The sequence below is a fragment of the Staurois parvus genome, unplaced genomic scaffold (genome assembly GCF_062004578.1).
Source record: "Staurois parvus isolate SC_StPar_1 unplaced genomic scaffold, SC_StPar_1.0 ptg000102l, whole genome shotgun sequence".
Classification (NCBI taxonomy): domain Eukaryota; kingdom Metazoa; phylum Chordata; class Amphibia; order Anura; family Ranidae; genus Staurois; species Staurois parvus.
The window spans coordinates 5,487,604-5,513,546 of NW_028317898.1; the positions used below are offsets into that span (position 1 = coordinate 5,487,604).

General features: G+C 39.3%; 1 protein-coding gene across 2 annotated transcripts in view; it reads right to left on the minus strand.

Moving 5' to 3' along the window:
• The window catches only part of LOC149467760 (alpha-1,4-N-acetylglucosaminyltransferase-like), a 145,432-nt gene that overhangs the window by 86,039 nt on the left and 33,450 nt on the right, over nt 1-25,943 (minus strand). The window contains exon 1 of one of the 2 annotated variants that reach the window (XM_089671251.1): nt 9,227-9,319. The exons of the other annotated variant lie outside the window; for it this stretch is intronic. The gene's annotated coding sequence lies outside the window, so the exon portion shown is untranslated. Of the gene's footprint in view, nt 1-9,226; nt 9,320-25,943 lie in introns of those variants that run through there. 2 annotated transcript variants of the gene reach the window in all.

The following is a 25,943-nucleotide window of genomic DNA, read 5'->3' on the forward strand; positions in this document are numbered from 1 at the left end:
ACTATGAATGAAAAATATAAATAAAAAATAAAAAATATTTGCAGTGGGAATGACAGTTCCTTCTGTATAAATGAGATGGTGTTATTATTCAGTCTGGATAAAAATAAAAATTAAAATAAAATTAAAATAAAAATAAAATTAAAAATTAAAATTAAAATAAAATTAAAAATAAAAATAAAATTAAAAATAAAATAAAATTAAAATTAAAATAAAAATAAAATTAACATAAAATTAAAATAAAAATAAAATTAAAATAAAATTAAAATTAAATAAAAATTAAAATAAATAAAAAATATTTGCAGTGGGAATGACAGTTCCTTCTGTATAAATGAGATGGTATTATTATTCAGTCTGGATAAAAAAATAAAATAAAATAAAAATTTAATTAAAATAAAAAAAAAATTAAATTAAAATTAAAATAAAATTAAAAATAAAATAAAAATAAAAATTAAAATAAAAATAAAATAAAAATTAAAAAAAAATTAAAATCAAAATAAAATTAACATAAAATTAAAATAAAAATAAAATTAAAATAAAAATTAAAATAAAATTAAATTAACATAAAATTAAAATAAAAATAAAAATAAAATTAAAAATAAAAATAAAATTAAAAATAAAATAAAATTAAAATAAAAATAAAATTAAAATTAACATAAAATTAAAATAAAAATAAAAATAAAATTAAAAATAAAAATAAAATTAAAAATAAAATAAAATTAAAATAAAAATAAAATTAAAATTAACATAAAATTAAAATAAAAATAAAATTAAAATAAAATTAAAATTAAAATAAAAATAAAATTAAAATTAAAATTAAAATAAAAATAAATATAAAATTAAAATAAAAATAAATATAAAATTAAAATAAAATAAAAATAAAATTAAAAATAAAATAAAATAATAAAAATTAAAATTAAAATAAAATTAAAATAAAAAAAAATTAAAATAATTCTTATTCTTATTATTATAGCCAAATTTGCCACGCTAACTCCTCCCACAGTTTTTACACTACAAAGACAAGTAATATATCAAAACGTGCGGATTGTTCCCGATCGGATTGCTATTACTTTGTGGAACGTTTCGCCGAATCGTTCAAGAAATATCGCGGTTTTTGCGGCAAAATTTTCCCATAGGAATGAATGGTGCATCTAGAGTGGCAGCAGAGCACAGCTAGAGTGTGCAAAGGAAAAATCAGAACATGATTTGTAAACTGCCATCACTATGTCATTTTCAAGCCCACCTACACATATCTTATATCAAAACGTTCAGCTAACCCTGCTGTCACTAAAAATGTTCACGGCTAGGACATACTCCTGATAGTTTTCACAATATGACCATTTGTTTGGACCTCACCCCTCCCATTGACTTTCATTGAAACTCCACTTTAGACACAAGAAATTTTAAGGGACGTTTTTAAACTGCGACTGTGCCTTCATTTTTAAAATTGCAGAGACATACTATATATCAAAATTTAGGTCTTTTTCTTGTGATTGTCACAATATAAACCTTTTCACGGTAGCATGTATACTTTTAAAACTACAAGTGTTTGAAAATGGCAATCGCCAGTGAACTTGGCAAGTTTAAACAGCCTGTTTTCAGCAGAGCTTCTCACACACCTGTGACTGACTGAGGTAACAGGTGCAAGCAAAGGTCACTCAGGGGGCAGCTGAGTCACATTAGAGTGAGAAATCTACAGTGTGAAAGGAAAAATCAGAACATGATTTGTAAACTGCCATAACTATGTCATTTTCAAGCCCACCTACACATATCTTATATCAAAACGTTCAGCTAACCCTGCTGTCACTAAAAATGTTCACGGCTAGGACATACTCCTGATAGTTTTCAGAATATGACCATTTGTTTGCACCTCACTCCTCCCATTGACTTTCATTGAAACTCCACTTTAGACACAAGAAATTTTAAGGGACGTTTTTAAACTGCGACTGTGCCTTCATTTTTAATATTGCAGAGACATACTATACATCAAAATTTAGGTCTGTTTCTTGTGATTGTCACAATATAAGCCTTTTCACGGTAGCATTTATACTTTTAAATCTACAAGCGTTTGAAGATGGCAATCGCCAGTGATGTCAGCAACTTGGAGCAGTTTGTTTATAACCATGACTCTGCCCTTGGTGTGGAGGGAGTTGCCATAGGAACCCAGCTGTGTGAGCAGGAAGCAGAGAGACAAAAGCTAACCTGCCCACTCCAGTTGTGTGGAGGCCAGAACACCACACAATTTCCACAGAAATTGTGAAGACGCCAGTGAAGTAAGCAATTTGAAGCAGTTTGTTTTTAACCGCTCTTCTCTGCCATATTTGAAATCTAATTCTTATTCTTATTATAGCCATATTTGCCACGCTAACTCCTCCCACAGTTTTTACACTACAAAGACAAGTAATATATCAAAACGTGCGCATTGATCCCGATCGGATTGCTATTACTTTGTAGAACGTTTCGCCGAATCGTTCAAGAAATATCGCGGTTTTTGCGGCGAAATTTTCCCATAGGAATGCATTGAGCAGCACAGCACAGCTAGAGTGTGCAAAGGAAAAATCAGAAAAATCAGAACATGATTTGTAAACTGCCATCACTCTGCCATTTTCAAGCAAACCTACACATATCTTATATCAAAACGTTCAGCTAACCCTGCTGTCACTAAAAATGTTCACGAATGCCAGTAGTGTACCGCGCTCCAATATATTCTACCTTATGTGATATAATGAATTCATAAGTGTACCACCATCAAATAATTACATCAATTAATTATACTTAAATATATGATTTGTGTAAATATATAAAATAAATTAATTTATCAATGTGAAAAAACAAAAACTATGAATGAAAAATATAAATAAAAAATAAAAAATATTTGCAGTGGGAATGACAGTTCCTTCTGTATAAATGAGATGGTGTTATTATTCAGTCTGGATAAAAATAAAAATTAAAATAAAATTAAAATAAAAATAAAATTAAAAATTAAAATTAAAATAAAATTAAAAATAAAAATAAAATTAAAAATAAAATAAAATTAAAATTAAAATAAAAATAAAATTAACATAAAATTAAAATAAAAATAAAATTAAAATAAAATTAAAATTAAATAAAAATTAAAATAAATAAAAAATATTTGCAGTGGGAATGACAGTTCCTTCTGTATAAATGAGATGGTATTATTATTCAGTCTGGATAAAAAAATAAAATAAAATAAAAATTTAATTAAAATAAAAAAAAAATAAAATTAAAATTAAAATAAAATTAAAAATAAAATAAAAATAAAAATTAAAATAAAAATTAAATAAAAATTAAAAAAAAATTAAAATCAAAATAAAATTAACATAAAATTAAAATAAAAATAAAATTAAAATAAAAATTAAAATAAAATTAAATTAACATAAAATTAAAATAAAAATAAAAATAAAATTAAAAATAAAAATAAAATTAAAAATAAAATAAAATTAAAATAAAAATAAAATTAAAATTAACATAAAATTAAAATAAAAATAAAAATAAAATTAAAAATAAAAATAAAATTAAAAATAAAATAAAATTAAAATAAAAATAAAATTAAAATTAACATAAAATTAAAATAAAAATAAAATTAAAATAAAATTAAAATTAAAATAAAAATAAAATTAAAATTAAAATAAAAATAAATATAAAATTAAAATAAAAATAAATATAAAATTAAAATAAAATAAAAATAAAATTTAAAATAAAATAAAATAATAAAAATTAAAATTAAAATAAAATTAAAATAAAAAAAAATTAAAATAAAAAAAAAAATAAATAATTGATATCCCGGATAAGACACTATGTTTCTTTTCTTTAATATTTAATTAATACTAATTTTAGCACGCAATTGAACTTGGCAAGTTTAAAAAGCCTGTTTAGAACACACATGCTGACATTCCTCTCAGAGTGAGTTGTCATAGCAACCCAGCTGTCTCAGCACAGTGAGCCTACTCCGCCCTCTCCAGGTGCAGCAACCAAAGGTCACTCAAGAGGCAGATGACTCACGAGGCTGGACTGTGAGCTTCAAAATACAAGCTGAAATGCATTTCTCACTATCAGGCTTGCAATGTGCACTGCTTACATTTCATCAATCATTTGGTAAAGGTTGCGGCAAGAACACTTTACACAATTTCCCCAGAAATTGTAGATTGTCTAGTTGTTACTTATCTTTTGGACAAACGTTGGGCATAGGGAGAGGCATATTATTATTATTATACAGGATTTATATAGCGCCAACAGTTTGCTCAGCGCTTTACAATATAAAGGGAGACAATACAGCAACAATACAGTTCAATACAAGAGGGACAGGAGGGCCCTGCTCCTTGGAGCTTACAATCTAGCATATACAATTATTACACAACTATTAACCCTTTCGCTGCCAGAGACAGTTTTGCATTATTTGCACACGTTTAAAAATTCATTTTAGGTCTTAAGATTACACAAAACCCCAAAAACATTATATATTTTCTGAAAACAGACACGCTAGAAAATAAAATAGCGGTAGTTCCAATTTTGTATGTCACACAATATTATTGCAAAGGTCTAGGAAATGCAAAATTTCAGTAAAAACACATTAAAGTGAATTGTAGAGCAAACAAAATGCAATAAATTACCTAACTTTTTGCTAAAATATAAAATATGAGGTTGTGCCGAGTAAATAGATACCCAACATGTCAAATCTTAATTTTGTGTGAGACTATGAAATTACGTCAAATGTCAGTACCCTATATTTTCTATAGATGACTTTTCAGAAGCCACTAAAGGTCATCAGTTTAGCATTAATGAGGAGGTCTTTTGCTAGAATTATTGCTCTCACTCCGGCTTGCTCGATGATATGTAACATGTGTATCACAATTGACATTTTCACACATATGTGCTCTAACACATGCATTTATGGTCGTACCTCTGTGTATGTGGGGGTGGGGGGTCCAAAATTTGGGAGGGGGGGAGTTATGTGTTTGGGTGTATTTTTATTTATTTTTTTTAACAAAAAAAAAATTAACTTACCTTTTCTTCTTTTCATCACATAGGAGACACAAAGTTCCCCTATGTGATGATTTTTTTGGTGACAGGTTATCTTTATTGAGACATGTCTCCTTTGGGCTCCATTAGTTGTACTGCAATGCTAACCGTGCATACATCTACAATTTAGCCAGGAAAGTGACAGCTGTGACCCAGAAGTGACGTCGGGGACGTCGCTTTTTAGGTCGCATAAAGAAGTGGAAGGCAGCAGACGCTCGTCTGCTCTCCTCTCTCCCCTCCACCCACTGGTACCTGCCATGGCCCTCCCCGGGCCCACAGATGGGCAAGCAGAGCCCGGTTACATGGCAGGAGCACACCCATGGGGGAGGGGGCACCTGAACCGGGGGGCTGTGGAAGCGACCGGTAGCAGCGGAGCCGCCGGACTGCTTCCACCTGACAGGCAGAAGTCTGCCTTACAGATTTATACACAATCCTGGTGACTGCAGCCATTTATACACAATTTATTCACAATCCTGGTGACTGCAGCCATTTATACACAATTTATGCACAATCCCGGTGGCTGCAGTCACTGAATTGTGTATAAAACCCCTTGCTGTCAGGTCCTGGCAGCAAAAGGGTTAAATTATTGTAGAATTATAAGAGTATAAAAGTATTTATAAAGCCAATTTATTTTTTGCTTTTTTGTAGAATAAAATAGTGAAATGATAATATACATGTCAGCTTTTATTTATTTTTTCAGGTACTTATATAGCGCCATCAATTTACGCAGCACTTTACATATATATTGTACATTCACATCAGTCCCTGTCCTCAAGTAGCTTACAATCTAAGGTCCCTAACTCAGATTCATACATATTGTACACATGCTAGGGTTAATTTAGACAGGAGCCAATTAACCAACCAGCAAGCCTTTGGAGTGTGGAAGGAAACTGGAATACCCAGAGGAAACCTGTGCAGGCACAGGGAGAACATACAAACTCCAGGCAGGTAGTGCTTTGGTTGAGATTCAAAGTGGCAACATTTCTTGCTGTAACAGAAAAGCAAAATGAAATCACTAATGGGAACACCTGTTCTGGTGACAACTAATTTGAAGAGGTTTTGATTCCTGTTTCACTTTAACCAGCAATGAAATGAAAATAAATTACGGCCAAATCTATCAGCATTTGTGCAACAAATTACGACTACTACAATTAAAAGGATATTAGAGGCTTTTTTTTTTCAAATAACAAACATGTTATATTTCCCTGCTCTGTGCAAGAGATTTGCACAGAGCATCCCTGATCCTCTTCTTCTCAGGTCCCACTCTGGTGCTCCTGACTCCTCTACCCTGCTGAGTGTCCCCATAGCAAGCCGCTTGCTTTGGGGGCACTCATGCGTGCTCACTCCCGAGCCCCATTCTGCGTCCATAAAACACACAGAACAGGGATCAGCCCCACCCTGCTCCATTCTGAATGGCTCTGATTGACAGCAGCGGGAGCCAATGAGGAGGCAGACAGCCGGGACAGCAGCTGCTCTCATGCACATCGCTGGATCAGGATCAGGTTTGGATAAGCAGTAGGTGGGGCTGCAAGGGAGATGCATACTGAAGCTTTTTTACCTTCATACATAGAATGAAGATAGAAAAAACCTTCAGGCTTTACACAACTTTAATGTTTGTAGTATGTTGGAATGTAACTTTCTATCTGTTGCCTTTTACAGGATGAATGTGACATAGCCTAATATTCATTCCTAAGAAAAAATAGCATTCAACCAATAAAGAAAATAGTTTAACACTATAGGCCAAGAACATTTGACCAGTAAGGGAAACAATATGAGGTAGGCCTCTGCAAATTGTATTGAGATTCCTGTGTTCACCACCAACACTGTAATGAATGAACTACTATTAGTGAACTGCCTTACAGAATTGATACAACTTTGCAGAAACAGAAGAGTGTTTGAAATGTTTACTGGAATGAAACCCTTCACAGATGAGCAAAAGATCACCCAAGGCCACCTTCACACTCCAATCAGCAGGGGTTCTGTCAGCAGATCCCTTGCTGATTGGGGCCCAATGGGATGAATTTTAGTGTTTTGACAACCAATACCCATTTAGTTTCTACCTGGTGGACACAGGCCATGTCGGCTCTATGGGTGGCCTGGAGTAAATGGATTCCATAGTCCATTTACATTAGGCTACCTCCTATCTGGTCCAAAAAATGGAAAAGAACACAGTCCTTTTCTATTTTTCAGATCTGAATGAACCCAGAGATTGGCAGGTGTAAACAGACACAAGTCCATTAATATCCATCTGTTCATAGGGCTCCATAGCCTCTCCATTTGGATCCACCTGAAAAACTGACCGATGGACCTGATTGGAATGCAAGTGTGAAAGGGGCCTAAGGTAAACAATGTGTGCCATGAAAGGATCCTTCTTCTTTCTTCTCTTGTGGGTCCAAGAGTCCCAGTCCGCTCATGTGAAGCAGCCCAGGTGTGTGTCAGATTTATAGTACAGTTTCACAGTTTGGGTTGGAAAAATATTAGATAGTCTGTGAAAGGCCCCATGATTTCTATTGGCGGCCCCGGCTAGTTGACCAACAGCATTAAGCTGACCATAGATAGAACAATTTTCTTTCCTGCAAGTACGGGTTGCAGGAAAGAAAATTGCTCGATTCCTCTATTAACACAGTCAGCCATTGTGGGGCTGTTGTGTTCTCCCAGGTGAGGGGAACTGTCCGCTCCGGGAGAACACAGTGATTACTGCTAGCAGCTGTAATGGTCATTAGCAATAATTGCATGTAAAATCTGACAGGCTGGTTGTACACAAGCTGATTGATCGATCAACATTCAGCCTGCCCATACATGGTTTAAATCTTGGACAGCCCCTGCTGAACCAGTCAAGATTCAAACCATCTATGGCCAGGTTTACAATCACAATGTGTAACAATAACTGAAACCTTCAGTTAGCTTTCGGCAAACATCCCTTTCCACAAGAAGACTGGAGTCAGGAATCTAAGATGACTTGCAGAGTTACTTCTGGAAAAAGATTCTCATAAATAGGGATATTGTGACACAGGTTTGGGAATGCTTATTGAAAACAGCTGATGGTGACTTTTTTGCACACTAATTACCGTACTTCCTGCTCGGAAAAAAAGGCCAACACATATTGACACATAGTTGATAAGGATGACTAAAAACACCAGTGCATCCAGTGCAAACTGAGAAAGAGAGTGTGTGCGTGTCTACCTGTGTGTGTTTATGTCACTACTACTTTTCGTATCCCTGTGCATTGCGTTTTTTTGGTTTTTTTAGCAGAGCTCCACCCAAAAGGGGAAGTTCCGCTTTAAGCCTTTGTCCCCCGCTCCCCATTAATGATTGGCACCTTTGGGGAGTGGGGGGGCAGGTACCCGAATTTGACAGGTTCCCACTTCCGCTGCGATGACCTAGGCAAACGGAAGCAGGAGTTGTCCTCCCCCCTCCCTCCCCCTAGTCTTCTGGGACACATGACAGGTTCCAGAAGACCACAGGGCCATTCACAAAGTGCAGCACTTCTCACACATGTGCAGTGGACACCCGGCTGTGAAGCCGCAAGCTGTCACAGCCGGGTGCCCACACTGAAGATGCCGACGCCAGGGAAAAAAAACAGTCGGTGAAACCAGCAGTGGTGAGGACACCACTGGACAGAGGGACAGGTAAGTGGCTCTATTTTAAAAGTTAGCAGCTACAGCTTTTGTAGCTGCTGACTTTTTTATTTTTTTAATTCAGGTGGAACTCTTCTTTAAATTTAGTTACACTCCCTGATGATATCACCAACTGTTGAAGAGAATGGCACATTTATGTTTTTTTAATACTAGAATGCATGGTATACATGCATATGCATGTCCTCAAATGCAGATTTTTGGATTTTGTGTTACGGATTTGAACATAGTGCATGTTTATGCACCACTGAATGTCTCCACTGAAAACAATGCAGCTGTGTTCAGATCTGTAAACAAAAAATACTTTTTCTATGGCTGTGTGAATGTAATCTACACCTAAGCTTTGACAAACACAATCCGCCAGTGCAAAGTCACACACACATACATGCCAAGCCTCAATCTCAAGAGACGCATGAGGAATCCACTCCAGAAAGGCTGCTAAGCTCTTGCAAATTAACAAAAACCTTAGAATCACACCTATACTACAAACTACAAGCTACTACACACAGTATACTACAAAGTAACAGTCTTAAATACATGCAGGAGTGCCATACCTGGACTGCAGAAACTCTGCCTGTAAAGGAGTTGCAGGAAACCACTGAACTGTATGTTCAGGAAGAACACAGCATGGTCATTATGTGTTGTGCTTAGATCGACCTCTTTAGGAAGTACATAGAAGCAGTTAAAGATAAAATCAATGGTGTGCGTGTGTAGTCTTGTAGTTTTACTGTGTGCCAGCATTACATTTCATATGCTACATTATTACTATAATACATAATTGTACTGTATATTACGATGCGGAGTTAGGTGGGGGCAAATGAGTAAATAGAACTCTTTTCTATGTCCTCTTCCTTCAATCTGTAACCTTCTATGCAGGCCTCTTACAACAGCTCATCCTGTGTTGCATGTGGAACAGAACATTTCCTAATAGAGGTATATAGGAAATCACACTGGGAGGGGGAGCAGGAAGCCTACTTGTATTAATGTATGGGTGAGACGGGAGAACTGGGGTGGTTTTAAGGCTTACGTACACTTGCAGCCATCACTACAGCCCTTCTAAAAAGCAGTCTGTGGGGGATTACTTTCCAAAGGCAATGGGGGTTATTTACTAAAACTAAAGCTTGCAAAATCTGGTGCAACTTGGCATAGAAACCAATCAGTTTCCAGGTTTTATTGCTAAAGCCTAATTGAACAAACTGAAGTTAGAAGCTGATTGGCTAGCATGCACATTTGCACCATATTCTGAGTGCACCAGTTTTGCTGCCTTTCTTCTGTCCACCCATGTAAACTCAGGAACAGTACAGTTTGTAAGGTTGGTAAAATACTGAATACCTTCGCTGCCACTGTGCAATTGCTTGTTTTCCAGTGCATCTCTGTACCTTTAAGGAGCGATGGGCTCAATCCAGGTATACTTGGCCTTAACCACTTCCCGACCGGCCGTTGCATATAAACGGCCGGACGGTGGCACTGCAGGGTCGGGTGGCCGTTTATGAATGGCCTCCCCGCACCCTGCTTGTGCGCGCTCCCTGGGAGCGATCCGGTGCACGCTGTGTCCTCCGGACACAGTGGAACACCGATCGTTGGACGGGACCTCTGTACGAGGTCCCGATCATGTGATCACTGATTGGCCAATCAGTGATCACATGCAAAGTAGTAAGCAAGATGTCACTTGTGACATCATTGCTTACTACTTGTGAAATCTGTGAATGATCACAGAGGTCACATGGTACAAGGCTATTCACAACAGCCTTGTACCATGTGACAAGCTGTGACCAATCACAGCTCACTCGGTGCTTCTCAGAGAGAAAGAGAAATGATTGCTTTTACATCCTATATGAGTGTAAAAGCAATCATTGTAAAAAAAAAAAAAAAAAATCTTCATCACCCCCCACAAGTAGTACAGTGTCACCATGGTGACACTGTACTGCTAGGGTGACAGTATGTAAAAAAAATAAATAAATAAAAAAATAATAATATAAAAAAATAAAATAAAAATGTAAAAAAAAAATGTTTAAAAATTATAATTTTTGGTTATAAACTAATTTTTTTTTTTTTTACTAAAAAGATAACAGAATACATTTTGGCAAAGATTTATGATGAAATATTATTTATTTGCGAAATTTTATTAAAAAAACACTTTTGTTCAAAATGTTTGGACTTTTTCATTTACATAGCAAAAAAAATAAAAATCCCAGCAGTGAATAAATACCACCAAAATAAATCTTTATCTGTCTCAAAAAAATGGTAAAAAATTAATTTGGGTACAGTGTTGCATGACCGCGCAATTGTCATTCAAAGTGTGATAGCGCTGAAAGCTGAAAATTGCCCTGGTCAGGAAGGGGGTAAAAGTGTCCGGTCTGGAAGTGGTTAAGCTATCCATTGTTTTACATGTGCTCCAACTCGAAAAACTCTCAAAATGAGAGAGTTAGGACACTGGGGTGCCGTGCCGTTACCAATGCAGCTTATGCATATATTTGCAAATGTGTGAAAATGAAAACCCTTGTTTTTAACATTAACTGTCGGGCAGGTTAATACAGTTTGTTGCACATTGGCTGGCAAAAGCTGGAAAATTTGGTTTGTTGTTTTTTGACATGTAAACTCAGGAGCCTGTGCGTATACAATGTCTGCCACATTAAGCTCTACTAGAGTGGCACCCTCCAAGATAAGTTGCTAGGATGCTAGGTAAATTTAGTTTTTTTTTGGCTCATTGGAGCAACTATTGCTTTTGACTGTTCTGGACCTCACAGGATACAGATTTGATTGTTTCCCCCTGCATTCTAGAGGCTTCTAGGACATAGAGAGTGGGAAAGTCAAATGAACAGCTTGGATATTTATTATACTTTGGCCAAACCCTGGGGATGTGTGCCCAGTAGGTAGCTGAAGGGGCTGATACATAGTCTGAGCTTTAGAACAGCAGGGTCTTCACATTGAAGGGATTCCACCCATTTGGGTAGGGGTGGCTACCCTTTCCCCCAGCAGTTCTACTAATTCAAGCTGATGTTCATTGAGGTCTCAGCTGTGGATCCAATCTGCACAGCCTCACTGGAAGGTATCTGGAGGAAGCTGCATGGTCACAGCTGCTCCCCTTGTGAGCACTGACTTTATTACAAGATCCTGGTGACTGTGTACTATTGGGATAGCTGGGTCAAGAAGTTCCTTTCCTGAATGGTCCTTATCTCTGCCCTTCCTTTGTCTCTAGTGTGCGAGAACTCTAGTCATCATCAATGTTGAAGACATCAAAAAGAAGAGTGTCCTCTATCTACTGTGTTTAATTGTTTTAGAGTATCTCGCACTCCTTTACTCTCTCCACAGTACAAGTTCTATAAGCATTACATTTCAAAAAGACAACCCTTAGATTTTTTAATGAGCCAGAGTGAATAGACTGTTGATGTGTGCCTGGCTGCCTCTATGCTGTAATGGAGAAGAACCAGTTAAACTCAACGGCTCCTGCGGGGGTAAGAGCTATACCAGTACACTAACCAAGCCTCAAACCAGTCCTGTAATGCTGATGCGCTAACCTAATGAAAATTGGAAACCTATTAAACAGGAAGCACAGTATTTTTTTCCTTTTATCTATAGTCTTGGTTTGAAAATAAATGTGTTTAATGGCTCATTCAGATTTATTTATTTTATTTTTATTTATTTCAGGTACTTATATAGTACCGTCAATTTACGCAGAGCTTTACATATATGTTGGTCATTAACATCAGTCCCTAACCCTCAAGGGGTATACAGTCTAAGGTCCCTAACTTACATTCATATACTAGGGCCAATTTAGACAGGATCCAATAACCTACCAGCCTGTCTTTGGAGTGTGTGAGGAAACCAGAGTACCCGGAGGAAACCCACGCAGGCACAGTGAGAACATGCAAAACTCCAGGCAGAAGGTGCTGTGGTTGAGATTTGAACCAACAACCCTAGCACTGCCAGGTGAAAGTGCTAACCATTTAGCCACTGTGCTAGAGGGCACTGATTCCCCCCCCCCCCCCCCACGTCCTTCATGCAGATCCAAATGCATACCTTGTGTGTTTTGATCCATGCACCTGCTCCTGCATGTCAGATTTTGACTTGTGACTGTGTCCGTGCAGCCGCTGAGCCTGCATCCACTTCTATGGGCTGCCTGCTTGTGGCTGTAAGGTGGATGCTGACACAGCATAAAGTGGCTCTGCATGGAGCCCTCAGTAATATTCGCCCCTTCAGTTCTGTTCCCCACTCCCTCCTCCATCCTGCATTGGCAGTCTCTGCCAGGTTAAATGATGTCCAGCACCCTTCAACCCTCTTCCTAAGAGCTTAGACTGTCATGGACTCACCCCATGGGGATGCATAATCATGCATCCTGAGCTAACAGTTCTCCTAGTGACACTTACGTGATGATGGGAGAGTAATGCTCAATCGGACTGATCACCTACTGGAACCACTGAGAAAGAATAAAAAAAAGACTTTAGGAAAAGTGTGTGTGTCTGTGAGAAGATAGCTAAAGCTGGAGTTTTGCTTTAAATCTGCAGTTGCACCAAGACATCGCATGCTGAAGCCATACGAGCTCAGGAAATCCATAGGCAGCACAGTGGCTAAGTGGTTATCATTTCTGCCTGGCAGCACCAGGGTTGTTGGTTTGAATCCCAACCACGGCACTACCTGCCTGGAGTTTGCATATTCTCCCTGTACTGATGTGGGTTTTCTCCCACACTCCAAGGACATGCTGGTAGGTTAATTGGCTCCTGCCTGAATGGGCCCTACAATAAATGTGAGTTGGAGACCTTAGATTATATGCCCCTTGAGGGTTAGGGACAGATGTGAACATATATAGCACCATCAATTAGCACAGCACTTTATATATATTATAAGTACAGCATGTGCACATATAGTCTAGCCACCCAAATTACTAGAAAGGTGTTAATGTTTATTGTACATGTTTGCCTGAAGGCATAGGTAATGTGGCTAGCACTTCTGCCTAGCAGCATTAGGGTCATTGGTTCAAATCCCAGCCAAATCACTACCACACTTCAAAGGCATGCCGGTAGGTTAACTGGCTCCAGTCTAAATCGGTGAATGAATGTGAGTTAAGCTGGCCATATATGATTTAAATCTCGTCCAGTTCCTGCTGAACCACATGAGATAGGTTGATTAATAAACTTGGGTACAACCAGCCTGCTGGATTTTACATGTGATTATTGCTAGTGGCTGTTATAGCCGCTAGCAATAATCACTGTGTTATCCCTGTGGGGACGGCTATCCTCGCTGGGAGAACACAATGGCTCTGTGAGAGGGATTTCTCTTTCAACACTGTCTGTGTTAATGGGGCTATTGTGGTTTCAGGAAATTTGCTCCATCTATGGCCAGCCTTAGGGAGCTTAGATTGTAAGAATTTTAATAATTAAAAATTTACAAACAAACAGCATAATAAAAACATATTTACATAAATACCAAATAAAAAAAGAAAAAAAATATATATATAAACAAAAATAGCTTACTTCAGCATAGAAAACAGGAAACAGCTTTTTTGCCAATAATATCATAAGCAGAATTAAATATACAAATCAAAACATATTTAGTATTGTTATTATCATTGTAATGCACCTCAAACCCTATCTTCTAGCTAAACACACCCTCAGGCTAAGAAACGATTAAATGTTGAACCCATACATACAGCCTTTTTTCAAAAGTTTGATCTTATAAAATTCTAGGGGACACGAAAGGACAGAAAGGAAAGCTGTAACACCCAGAGCCTGACTGACAGCAACTACGGGGACCTGACATTCCTCCTAGCCTTTGTCCTGGCTCCCACCTATCCTTCTCAAGACCTTGAATCTTCCCAATCTCACCCAGAATGTTGTGCTTCACAACCTCAACAGGAAGGACATTTTTTGCCAATGGAAACCTGGCGGACTACTAAGCTAACTAGAAAAAGTGTCTCAAAATCAAAATCCCAGTGAGTTTAAAAGGCTCTCTAAGACCACTCTGCGTAACTCAAGCGGAAAAGGAAAGGGATACCCAGAGCCCAACCCACCTGCTTATAAACTTCTATATTGAAGGAGCACTGAAGCAAGAAATGGTCCATTGTCTCCTCCACCCTACCACACTCCACTCTTGGATAACCACGGCTGCTCTCAGAGCGATGCTTCATGTTGCCCTTCACATATAGTAGGCCATGGAATGAGAGCCAGGCCAAATCCCAAAACTTTAAAGGGATTCTCTCCAGATTAATCAAACACAGACCCTCCCTCATAACAAGGCCTGGGCAATCCCTCAATGCCAGTGGCTCACTAAAGGCAGATTCAACCACCCTCCTCTCCGCGGTCACTCACCACTGCTGAAGCATTTTCAGGCACGACGCAACATAAGCCAGGAGCTTACCATGTTGAACCCTCAGTCTTTTCACTGGGACACTATTTTCTCAGCTCCGTAGAAAAGACCTAAACCAGGACTGAAAAATACCAACCCACCCAGGCAGTTCCTCTGCCAGCATACTACCAGAATTATGTTTCAAAAACATGAGAAAAGAAAACCAACGGGTGACCATACCTAGGCCACCCATCCACCTGGGAAGGTAGGTCACAAACCTCTTAATGAGGTTCAGTCTGTTCCCCTATAACTGCTGGAAAAAACAGCTGTAGATCTTTGCATAGAAAGACACTGGCAAAACACAGACAAAGCTGCCATACAGAAATACCGGGATGAGGTAAGTTTTAATCAGGTCAATACTTTCCCTTTAAGAAAGTTTCCAGCTGGCAACCTTGGCATCGGCATCTTATACCCAGCTTACCAAATTTGTAAGACTGTAATCGCAACTACCAAGTCTGATACCTCAAACTTTAATTTCTTGTTGGGGCTCTGGGAAGGCATCTGGTAGCTCAACGCCTCCACCTTCCTCTCCCTTCCAGAAGACCTCACTCTTATCCTGATTGATCTTTGAGCCAGATGCCTCAGCATACTGTTCTATCACCAAGACCACTTCCCGCATCCCAGAGATGAAAACAGACACATCATCAGCATAGGCCATGACCCTCAGAGGAGACTCACCAAAAATACCCAAAGACACTCTCTGCACAATGGTCCGCTCTCTAGCCTCCGGATGAAGGGATCGATTGTGAACGCGTATAGCTGAGGACTCAAAGGACACCCCTGATGCACACCCAAGCCAACCTCAAAGGGCCATCTGATCCAACCAGAAGCATGAAGCTTCCCCCCCCCCCCTGTATAAAGTCTTCAGCCAATCAATAAGGACCCCCTCCAGGCCATACTTGTCAAGAAGGAGCCATAGGTACTCATGACTGACCCGATCAAAAGCTTTAGTCTGATCCAATGCCAGCAGGAACTTTCCCAAGCCTGCAGCCCTGCACCATTCCAGGGCTTCCTGGACAACGAATACTGAAAAAGTTCATCTACCCTGAACCGAACAGTGCTGATGGCGAGACAGTAAATTGCCTGCGACAGACGATAAATGGGAACAAAAATATATATTTGCCAGTATCTGTACCTGACCTGCAAATATACTGTTGATTACTAGTATGGGGGAGGAGTTTTCTATTGTCAAGTAACTGCTGCAATTTTTGCAATGTTTTTGCATTTTCATGCAGTTACCAATAGTTTTTTTTTTCAAGGCGACTATATATATAGTATATATATATTTTTTTCTTTTTTTGGATTTTTTTTCCACCTTTTCTCATTTTTAAGTTTTTTTGTATGAATACAGATTCATTGTTGTTTACCAACCTAAAGTGAAATATGTAAAGTAAAAGTCGTAGTTGGAGGAGCATTAAATTTTTTTTTATTTTTATATCATTTTGTTTGTTTTTGATTTTATTATTTTTTCCTCTCCTTGTTTAATATTCCATTAGCATATAACTTTTTAGATAAATGAGCTGTAAATTATAAGGCTGTGGCATTCGTGCCCAACTCAGCTTCAAGAGTCCGACGGGGATCCACATGCTTATAATTGCTTCCTGCAGACATCCCTCAATCTGCCTATGGCTTCAACCCGAGCCCTGTGAGTGGGTGGGGAAAACCAAGGGACTGAGACCTGACAATAGCATGCAGCATCCGCCATCCCCACCTTCAGGGGCCCTGGTAAATACCGGCTGTTGCTCAGACTCTGCATCCTGTGGGGATCCCACTTTACTTGCCCACATTAAGACCCCTATGCTTAACAATCTTAAAGGCCAAACAGCTGCTTCACGCTTGATTTCCCCCCAATAACATTCTCCTTCTTTTTTTTTTTTTGTATCCATGTATGATTGTCTGGAGGCCTGCCCTACCACCACCTGAAGAAACAACAACCACCACGTCATGTCTTGAGACAAAGGTGCAAAAGCTAGACCTTCCTCAACTATCTTTCACCATGCTGAATAGTGCCATTTCGCGGTCTGATCCAATCTTTTTAAACATCGTACAGTGTTCCCAAGCTACGGGACTAAAGATACCAGGATCCCGCCAACGATGTTGGAGTTCCATCCTTCCAAGGCAGAGGGGCGAGGAAACATCGCAGCACAGGCATTCATGGTCCGAATGTGAGGTCTCGGAGGCACCAGGACTTTTTTGGGGGGGTTGGGCCTTCTGGGTGGTCATAGGTGGGTACAAAATCATTGAGGGAGGGTATAAGTTCACCAATGAACTTCAGGGGGAAATGTGATAGATATTTTGGGCCTACAATAATTTTTAATATTATTGTGTACTTCTGATAGGGGTCTCAATTCCTGTACCTTATTTACCATTTGTTGCATCACCTCAACACCCCCCTTAGGTTTCCTGTAGAGGTTTATGACAGTAAGGCCATCTGGCTGAATAAGCCCTGGAGCCGTCATTTCTAACACCTCGTAGGGAGTAACTGGCTGCAAAGGAGGTGTGCTTCCTGGACATTGGCCCATCCTAAATTCCATATGATGAACTACAGTTGGCCAATGTCTTTCACAAATCACAGAGCCCCCCTTTGAACAGAAATGGCAAAATACTGGAACCTATTGAAGGGTGGGACTACCTGGAAGGGAGGGAGAGGGTGTATAAAGTTCTGCCTCTTTGTCCTTTTGTCCCTTCCGGATCCCAGACCTCAGAACATCAGGATATCTGTTTAATGTATCAGCTTTGCTCTATTTCTTTTCTCTAACTTTCTTTCCTATAGTCATCTCTCTATACTGATAATATACTGTATGTTATACTGTATCAATAATTTTTTTGTAATATATCTTTTGTTTGATTTGATTAGTAACTACTTTTCTTCTGTGTAAATAAATTAGATCTTTATTTTTGCACAGTTGTTTTCATTTGGTATTAACATTATTGGTATTAGCCACATCAGGATTGGCTAAATTCATGTATAGACAAAAGGTTGTAATCACTTATTACATTTATAATCTTAGATAGAACCAAGTAAATACGTGCGGTAGCAAAACACTTCCTATCAACATTGAGAAGGCTAATGGCCCACCAATTCTCAATTATCAAGGAGTCTTTACCCTTTGACAGAAGATTCACTGCAGATTGTCGTATGGAGGGAGAGAGCAAACCCTCTCTCAGACAGCCATTAAAAACCTGCACCAAATATGAGGCCAGAGTAACCTTAAAGTGTTTATAAAACTCGGCTGTCAATCTGTCTGGCCCAGGCGACTTCTTAATGGCAAACCTATCAATAGCTTTAACCACCTCATCTGCTGTGAAGTCCTCTGTCAAACTCACAAGAGAACTGCCAGTTCCCAGTCCTGGAGTAGAATCCAGAAAACTTGACATGCTTGCTTGATCGAGGTCCCTCCTACCCTGGAGGTCAGCATATTATGACCTGGCGGTTTCCAGGACTTGAACTTTGTCAGGGAACCCATACTGTCAACCAGGTGTACAACTGACTTAACTCTACCTTGTTTGCAATTCTGATAATGGTTGGGTGAGTGATGTATCCCATAATCCCTTTCCAGAACCAAAGAGGCATGCCTGTCATATTGACACTTCCTGAGCAAGTGTTTAGCCTCAGAGATCATCCCCTTGATCTATTCAAGACAAGCCTATCAAGCTTCCTTGCAGATGCTGGTAGGTGACATACTTGTCAAACTGTTATTTCTTCCTATGGCCTTGAAAAACCCAACGATCCTTTGTTTTGTAAGCTTCTACCACTCTGACTTACTGCTGCAAAATCCATGATCAATACCTGTGCCTGAAAAAAATCCTCAAAGGATTGACTCACCTTCTCATCATGCAGGAGCACCAAATTCAGCTTCCAGGTACCACTCCCTCTAGGCAGTGTATCGGGCCACTCAGAGTCACAGACAGAATACAGTGATCAGAAAACTCCACCGCCTGACACACTGGGCCGAGAAGGCAAAGTTCTTTAAAAAAAAACCCTATCTATTCTACTCTGACTACTCCCTTGCTGAAAGGTGAACCCCGTGTCATCTGGGCAGCAATGAATGTGCACATCAACCAGACATGCCTCTCTAGCTATTTTGTTAAAAAAAAAAACAATGACAGTCCAGCCTGGCTGCTGTACCTGTCCTGTCCTACTGATGGTTTTAAAATCACCACCGAAGACAACTTGCTGGGCTATAAAAAGAAAAGGGTTGATCTTCATGAAGAGGCATTTCCTATCCCACTTTGTCTGGGGCCCATAGATGTTGATCAGGTTCAGGTCCTGCCACCCCAATGGAGACATCTAAGACCATGCATCTCCCTATTTCTACCTCAATAATCCACCGACAGATTACCATGCCAGAAAAAAGTACCACAAAAGACCAGGAGGGGCAGCGCCTCCACTCCTTCTCTAGATGAATATTGGCCAAACTAGACAAACTGGTCACTTGCAAAAAGAAAATATCAGCATCAAACCTGCTGAGCAAAAATAAGGCCATGTTAAGAGCACATACAGACTTTATGTTGGCGACATTAATGGTCACCACCTTCAAAGGAGTGGGAACCGCTAACAGGATGATTGACATAAACATTTCTTAGTATCTTTACCCCCCTTCCTACTCAGAGACCCTGCACATTTCAATGTTCTCTGTGATTCCTCCTCCATGGAAATCACCGACTCAATACCTGAAGAACCCTTACCCTTCATCTCAGATAATACATCAAATGTGTTAGGACACCTCCACCCTCCCAGGTTCAGGTACACACACATCCTTCTTCCTCTTCTTCTTCCCAAACTTTTTTTTTGCCTCCAACCACTCCATATCATCATGTGACAACCCCAACTGCAAAGCTCCCTCCCCCTCCCCTTCCATTCCACTATCATCCACCTCACTCTCCACTCACCACAGGGGTCCCCCTAACTTTCACTCCAATACCCCCACCATCATTCACTCCATCAACCTGGCGCTTCATGCCCTCGGATCCTCAAACACTGGGGACCGGGGGTAGGTGCAACCATACACATTGGTCCAGCTCCCCCCATATCCCCCACTACACCTGGGGAGACTGACGCAGAATGGTCAGATACAACATTCACTGACACCGACTCAGGGGACACAACACAAGGAGATGACATAACATTGGATGGACCATCAGGCACTGATACCACAGAGACAACAGGGGCAGAGACATTGGGGACCTCTGGCACAGCCCCTCTCTCCTCCTCTATGTCCAGGCACAAAAAAGCTCCTCCATTAAAGCTGACTGGTTATGCATGGCCTCAGGGCACTGGCTGTACGCATGCCCAACCTTATTACAAAGATTGCATCTTATAAAATTTCAATCTTTAGCCAGATGCCCCAGATCCTGACACAGAGAGCAATTCATCTCTGGACATAAGGAAGGGAAATGACTCCGATAACTTTACTTATTACAGAACTTGGACTGTTCACAGTAGAACACAACAATCCTATCCTTCCCAATGAAGACTGAGGAGGGCAGATGCTGGACCACATTCCCACACACATACAGCCTCAACTCCACCCACCACCCACCAGTCAATATCCTCCTTTCATCCACAATCTTCTTCAAAGGGGTTAGAAGCTCCCCAAATCGTTTTGCCAGACAGCCAAGTTTGCAGAAGGGATTGATTCATTCCTTACTAGGATAGTGACATTCTTAACCAGAGGTTGACATGAGACAAGTTTTGGGATGAGTCCCTTCCACTCTGGCAGACCCCTATACACATGTTCATACTTCTCCCAGAAAATATTGAGAGATTCGGGTGAACAAAGGACAGATCATACTCATAGGAGCCTACAGGACTGATCACAGCAAAGATATCATCAGCCTTAAAACCTGTTGCCAAAATCTTGTCCACAACCAATCTAGGTTAATCGGCTCCTGTCTAAATTAACCCTAGTATGTGTACATTATGTATGAATGTGAGTTAGGGACCTTAGAGTGTAAGCTCCTTGAGGGCAGGGACTGATGCTAATGTACAATATATATGTAAAGTGCTGTGTACATTTATAGTGCTATATAAGTACCTGTAATAATGATATAATTACACAATAAATACATTACATTGTAATAAATTGGCCATTGCATTGTAGAAGCCAGCTAGCTGAATCTTTTCATATGTACCATGTCTGAATGTCAGACCATGAATAGAAAATTGTTTTCGAAGAATAAAAAATGTCATCAAGCATCTTTAACAGCAGCATTGGTAGTGCAAGGCACCAGGGTAATGACCACCAGCCTGCCTGCCTGACTGCTCCCCACCCATAAATGCACATTATATCGACTTGCATGGTGTTGTAGTTCACTTATGTCTGCATTGTGTCTTCCCACCACCTGTTCCACCTCCATCAGCCTGTTCAAAACACCCCTGAGGTCCTCCTTGAGGTCTGTCACCGCTTCCATTGAGGCCTTTTTGATGTCTGCTGCTATGGGTTGCAGATCTGATATCTTGGGCACTTGTTTAATGATAGACAGCATTGCTTCTGTGCCCCCCTTGCTAGGACGCGGTCCAGAGACGCTAGGCAAGACCAAGGCTTCATCAACCTCCCCGCTTGTGGGAGGAGGCGAAGGCCCCTATGTTTTCATGGGATGGGTATGGATAATCTCCGGGAGATTTTTGCCCAGGCGGGAGTGCGAGGTATTAGTGAAAGTCAGAGACCAGCCTACCTTGCCCATCGTGCAGTCAATGTCCTGAAATACTCTCTGGTGGACACGGAGTTCGGGTATTAAGCCGCCATCTTCTCTGCACATCAGGCAACGCCCCCTGACCTTTCTATTTCAATCTGCAGCCATTGTGATATTCTGTAAAATGAAATGCAGTATGGTATCCTAGAGATGCTCTGTACACTTTTGTTGTACATAAAGCTCCCAGAAATGTAATTTCCTGCTTGTGTGACTGACTCACTGATTTCCGAAGACACCTGTGCTAATACAAATCAAATTTTAGGCACCTCCTGCAATAGAAATTTTAGTTTTGGTGAGATACTCCTCAAGGGTTTAATATTTCTAAAAGGATGCACACAGGGACAGTCAGTCTGGAATGAGAAGGGTCTAGATGATGCTGGATGTCCTCCAGCCAGAAAATGAGACAGGCTCTAACTGTCTTGCTGCAGCTTCACTTGTGTGCAGTGAAGTCAGAGTTAGCAATTTCAGCGCAGGAGCAAACTGTGCACAATTAAGATGGTTCTATAAGGAAAAAAAAACACTCTGTGTTCTACTTCTCCGCAGCCCCCCTTATTTGAGCCCAATCTCAACCCAGCACTGTCCCCAAAAGCAGCATCTCTGTCAGCTCTCTCTCTCTTCATTGGCAATGGAGGCACCAGCAGTAGCTATTGGCTCCTGCTGGTGTCAATCACAACTGGTGAGGAGAGAGAAGGGGCGTGGCCTAGCTGTGTTGTGTGTGTCAATGGACGCTTGGTGCCCCCATTTAGGTGGTTTGGCGGGGTCCTTGCCCCTTCCTAAATGCCTAGCAATGCTCTCCATTGATTTTTAAACAGGGAGCCAACAGAACTGTACACATGCATAGGGTTATGGTAGGGCAAAAATAATGCTGCTGAAGACATTTAAGGTTTGCAACTGCCTCCATTGACTTCTATTGTTGTGCACCTTAACCACTTGCCCTCCAGAGGATTTACCCCCCCTTAATGACCAGGCCACGTTTTGCTACTCGGCGCTGCACTAATTCAACTGATAATTGCGCAGTCATCAACTGCTGTACCCAAACCAAATTTATGTCCTGTTTTTCCCACAAACAGAGATTTCTTTCGGTGGTATTTGATCACCTGTGCGCTTTTTATTTTTCACGCTATAAACAAAAAAAAAAAATGAAACTTTTGAAGAAAAACAATATTTTTTACTTTTGGCTAAAAAAAATATAGTAACTTCAAAATTAGTTATAAATTTAGGCCAAAATGTCTTCTGCTACAAGTTTTTGGTAAAAAATCCCAATAAGTGTATATTTATTGCTTTGTGTGAACGTTATAGCATCTACTAACTATAATATAGATACTGCAATTTACGACATATTTTTGCTATACAGCGCTGCACTAGTTTGACTGACAATTGCGCGGTCATGCAACATGGTACATAAATGAAATTTATGTCATTTTTTCACACAAATAGAGCTTTCTTTTGGTGGTATTTGATCACCTGTGCGTGTTTTATTTTTGGCGCTATAAACCAAAAAAGTTTTGAAGAAAATAACATTTAAAAAAACATATTTTTTAAATTCTGCCATAAAAATATCCAAAAAAACTAAAATTTCATCATAAACTTAGGCCAAAATGTATTCTGCTACATGTTTTTGGTTATAAAAATCCCAATAAGTGTATATTGATTGCTTTGTGTGAAAGTTATAGCATCTACAAACTATGGTATAGATAATGGAATTTACACAGCTTTTAATTTCTGATTGCCCATCACATTTCTTGAGGTGCTAATATACCAGGATAGTAGACACCCTAAGCTATCTGCTGAGAGGCATATTGAGTCCATGGAAGATTTATTTTTTTTCCATAAGTTTCTGGAAAACTTTTTTTACACAAAGTTGTCATGATATGCATTATAGAATACATTTTTATATGCACATTTGTGCATATATTTACCAGGTTTTTTTTTGTGTATTTTATTCACGTTATGCAGTGTGGGTTTGAACATTCATGAATATGAGTACAGACTGTGCTCTAAATAGTACAAAGATGGAGAATTTATAATTCAGTTTTACTATTCCTTTTCAGTTAATTGTTCTATGCAGCGTAGGTAGCTTTGCCTTGTTTTTTAAAATATGAAATACACGTATTTTTCTTTTTGGAAACAGTCTAAATGTAAGAGGTGAGTTAGAGTGGCCTTGCCACCCGCAATAACCTATTGTGGGGAGAAAACGTTAATAAATGTATGTAACTAACCCCTCACCCCATCTGTGAAGTCTAGACAAGGGTGATACAACATCCCTATTGATAAGATCCCTAGGAGTAGCTCAAACCTTACAAGATGACTGTCATACTAGAGAGTTATTTTGCAAGATCTGGACTACTCAGCATTCTCTTACCGGAAGGGTGGTATATCACCATTTGCAGTATGGAAGCCAGAGGTAAGTATATTTAGTGTGTTTTACTCTGTTTTTTTGTTGTTTTTGTTTTTTTTACTTTTCTGCAGCATCTGTGCATGGGGAGGGAGACTCCAGTAAATAAGCAGACCTTGCCCTAAATGAATAGGTCCACCTTAATATCAGAATTAGAACTATACATAGTTTAGTTGCATCCAACTTGGATTTCAAGATGATAACCTAGTATGCAGATTTTATAACTGCGCTTAAGGGCTTGTTCATACAGAATGGGTTGTCATGTACTTTACTTTGCACAGTCAAAATGCATTGACATATGAAAATTCATTATATATAAAGAAAATGCAGCGCTGTGTGATGTTGCTATATTGCGGGCAGATATAAATAATAAATGAAACCAAAGCAAATGAATAAATGAATCAATCAATAAATAAATAAATAAATCACAGTCCAGTAATGGTGCTCGCTGATTCCCAGTGCAAAAGTTAGAAATGCGCACTAACCAGAAACGTATTAATAATATGCATGTGTATATGATATCATGGAGATTCCCCTCACTTTTCTGGTCTGGTAATGGGCAGGAGCTGAAGATAGCAGAGATGAAGCGCCCTCGTGTGGCGAAATGGAGGTCCAGCAGGTCACAGAAATCCTTACAGAAGTGTGTGAAGTGGAAAATTCCTCCTCTCAAAGGCTGGTGCAGGGATCAATCTGGGTCTGCAGAAGCTGCAAAGGCTCATCGCAGAAGACACAGGAAAGAACCCATAGTGTAGTAGGTTGATGAAAATGATTTTATTCAAGAAAAACAGGAGTGTTCAGAAAAAACTCACAATGTGCCAGGTTTAATCAAATGACTGACCCTTTAAGATTAAATATGGCCGCTGGGCCTCCACGTGGCACCGGCGGCGTAGTGTCAATGGAGTCCTGGGCTCTACCTGACGCGTTTTGTGCGCACGCACTTCTTCAGAGGTAGAGCTAAGGATCCTTAGCTCTACCTCTGAAGAAGTGCGTGCGCACGAAAGGATCCTTAGCTCTACCTCTGAAGAACTGACACTACACCACCGGAGCCACGTGGAGGCCCGGTGGCCATCTTTAATCTTAAAGGGTCAGTCATTTGATTAAACCTGGCACCATTGTGAGTTTTTTCTGAACACTCCTGTTTTTCTTGAATAAAATCATTTTCATCAACCTACTACACTATGGGTTCTTTCCTGTGTCTTCTGCGATGAGCCTTTTCAGCTTCTGCAGACCTAGATTGATCCCTGCACCAGCCTTTGAGAGGAGGAATATTCCACTTCACACACTTCTGTAAGGATTTCTGTGACCTGCTGGACCTCCATTTCGCCACACGAGGGCGCTTCATCTCTACTATCTTCAGCTCCTGCCCATTACCAGACCAGAAAAGAGGGGGGAATCTCCATGATATCATATACACATGCGTATTATTAATACGTTTCTGGTTAGTGCGCATTTCTAACTTTTGCACTGGGAATCAGCAAGCACCATTACTGGACTGTGATTTATTTATTGATTGATTCATTTATTCATTTGCTTTGGTTTCATTTATTATTTATATCTGCCTGCGATATAGTAACATCACACAGTGCTGCAATTTCTTTATATATATATTTTTGGGACTTTTATGTGTTTTCCTTGAATGTTCAGCTGCTGACCATTGGAGCGCTCACTGTATTTTTTTACTCATATGAAAATTCATTGTTAACTGTAGTGCCAACGTGTACCAATTTATTGTGTTGAGGGATGTTGGATTTTTGATCACTGTTTTTCCATTGAAGTCAGTAGAATGCAAAAATGTAGAATATCTGAAAATGTGTTATACCTGAGTTAATGCAGCATAT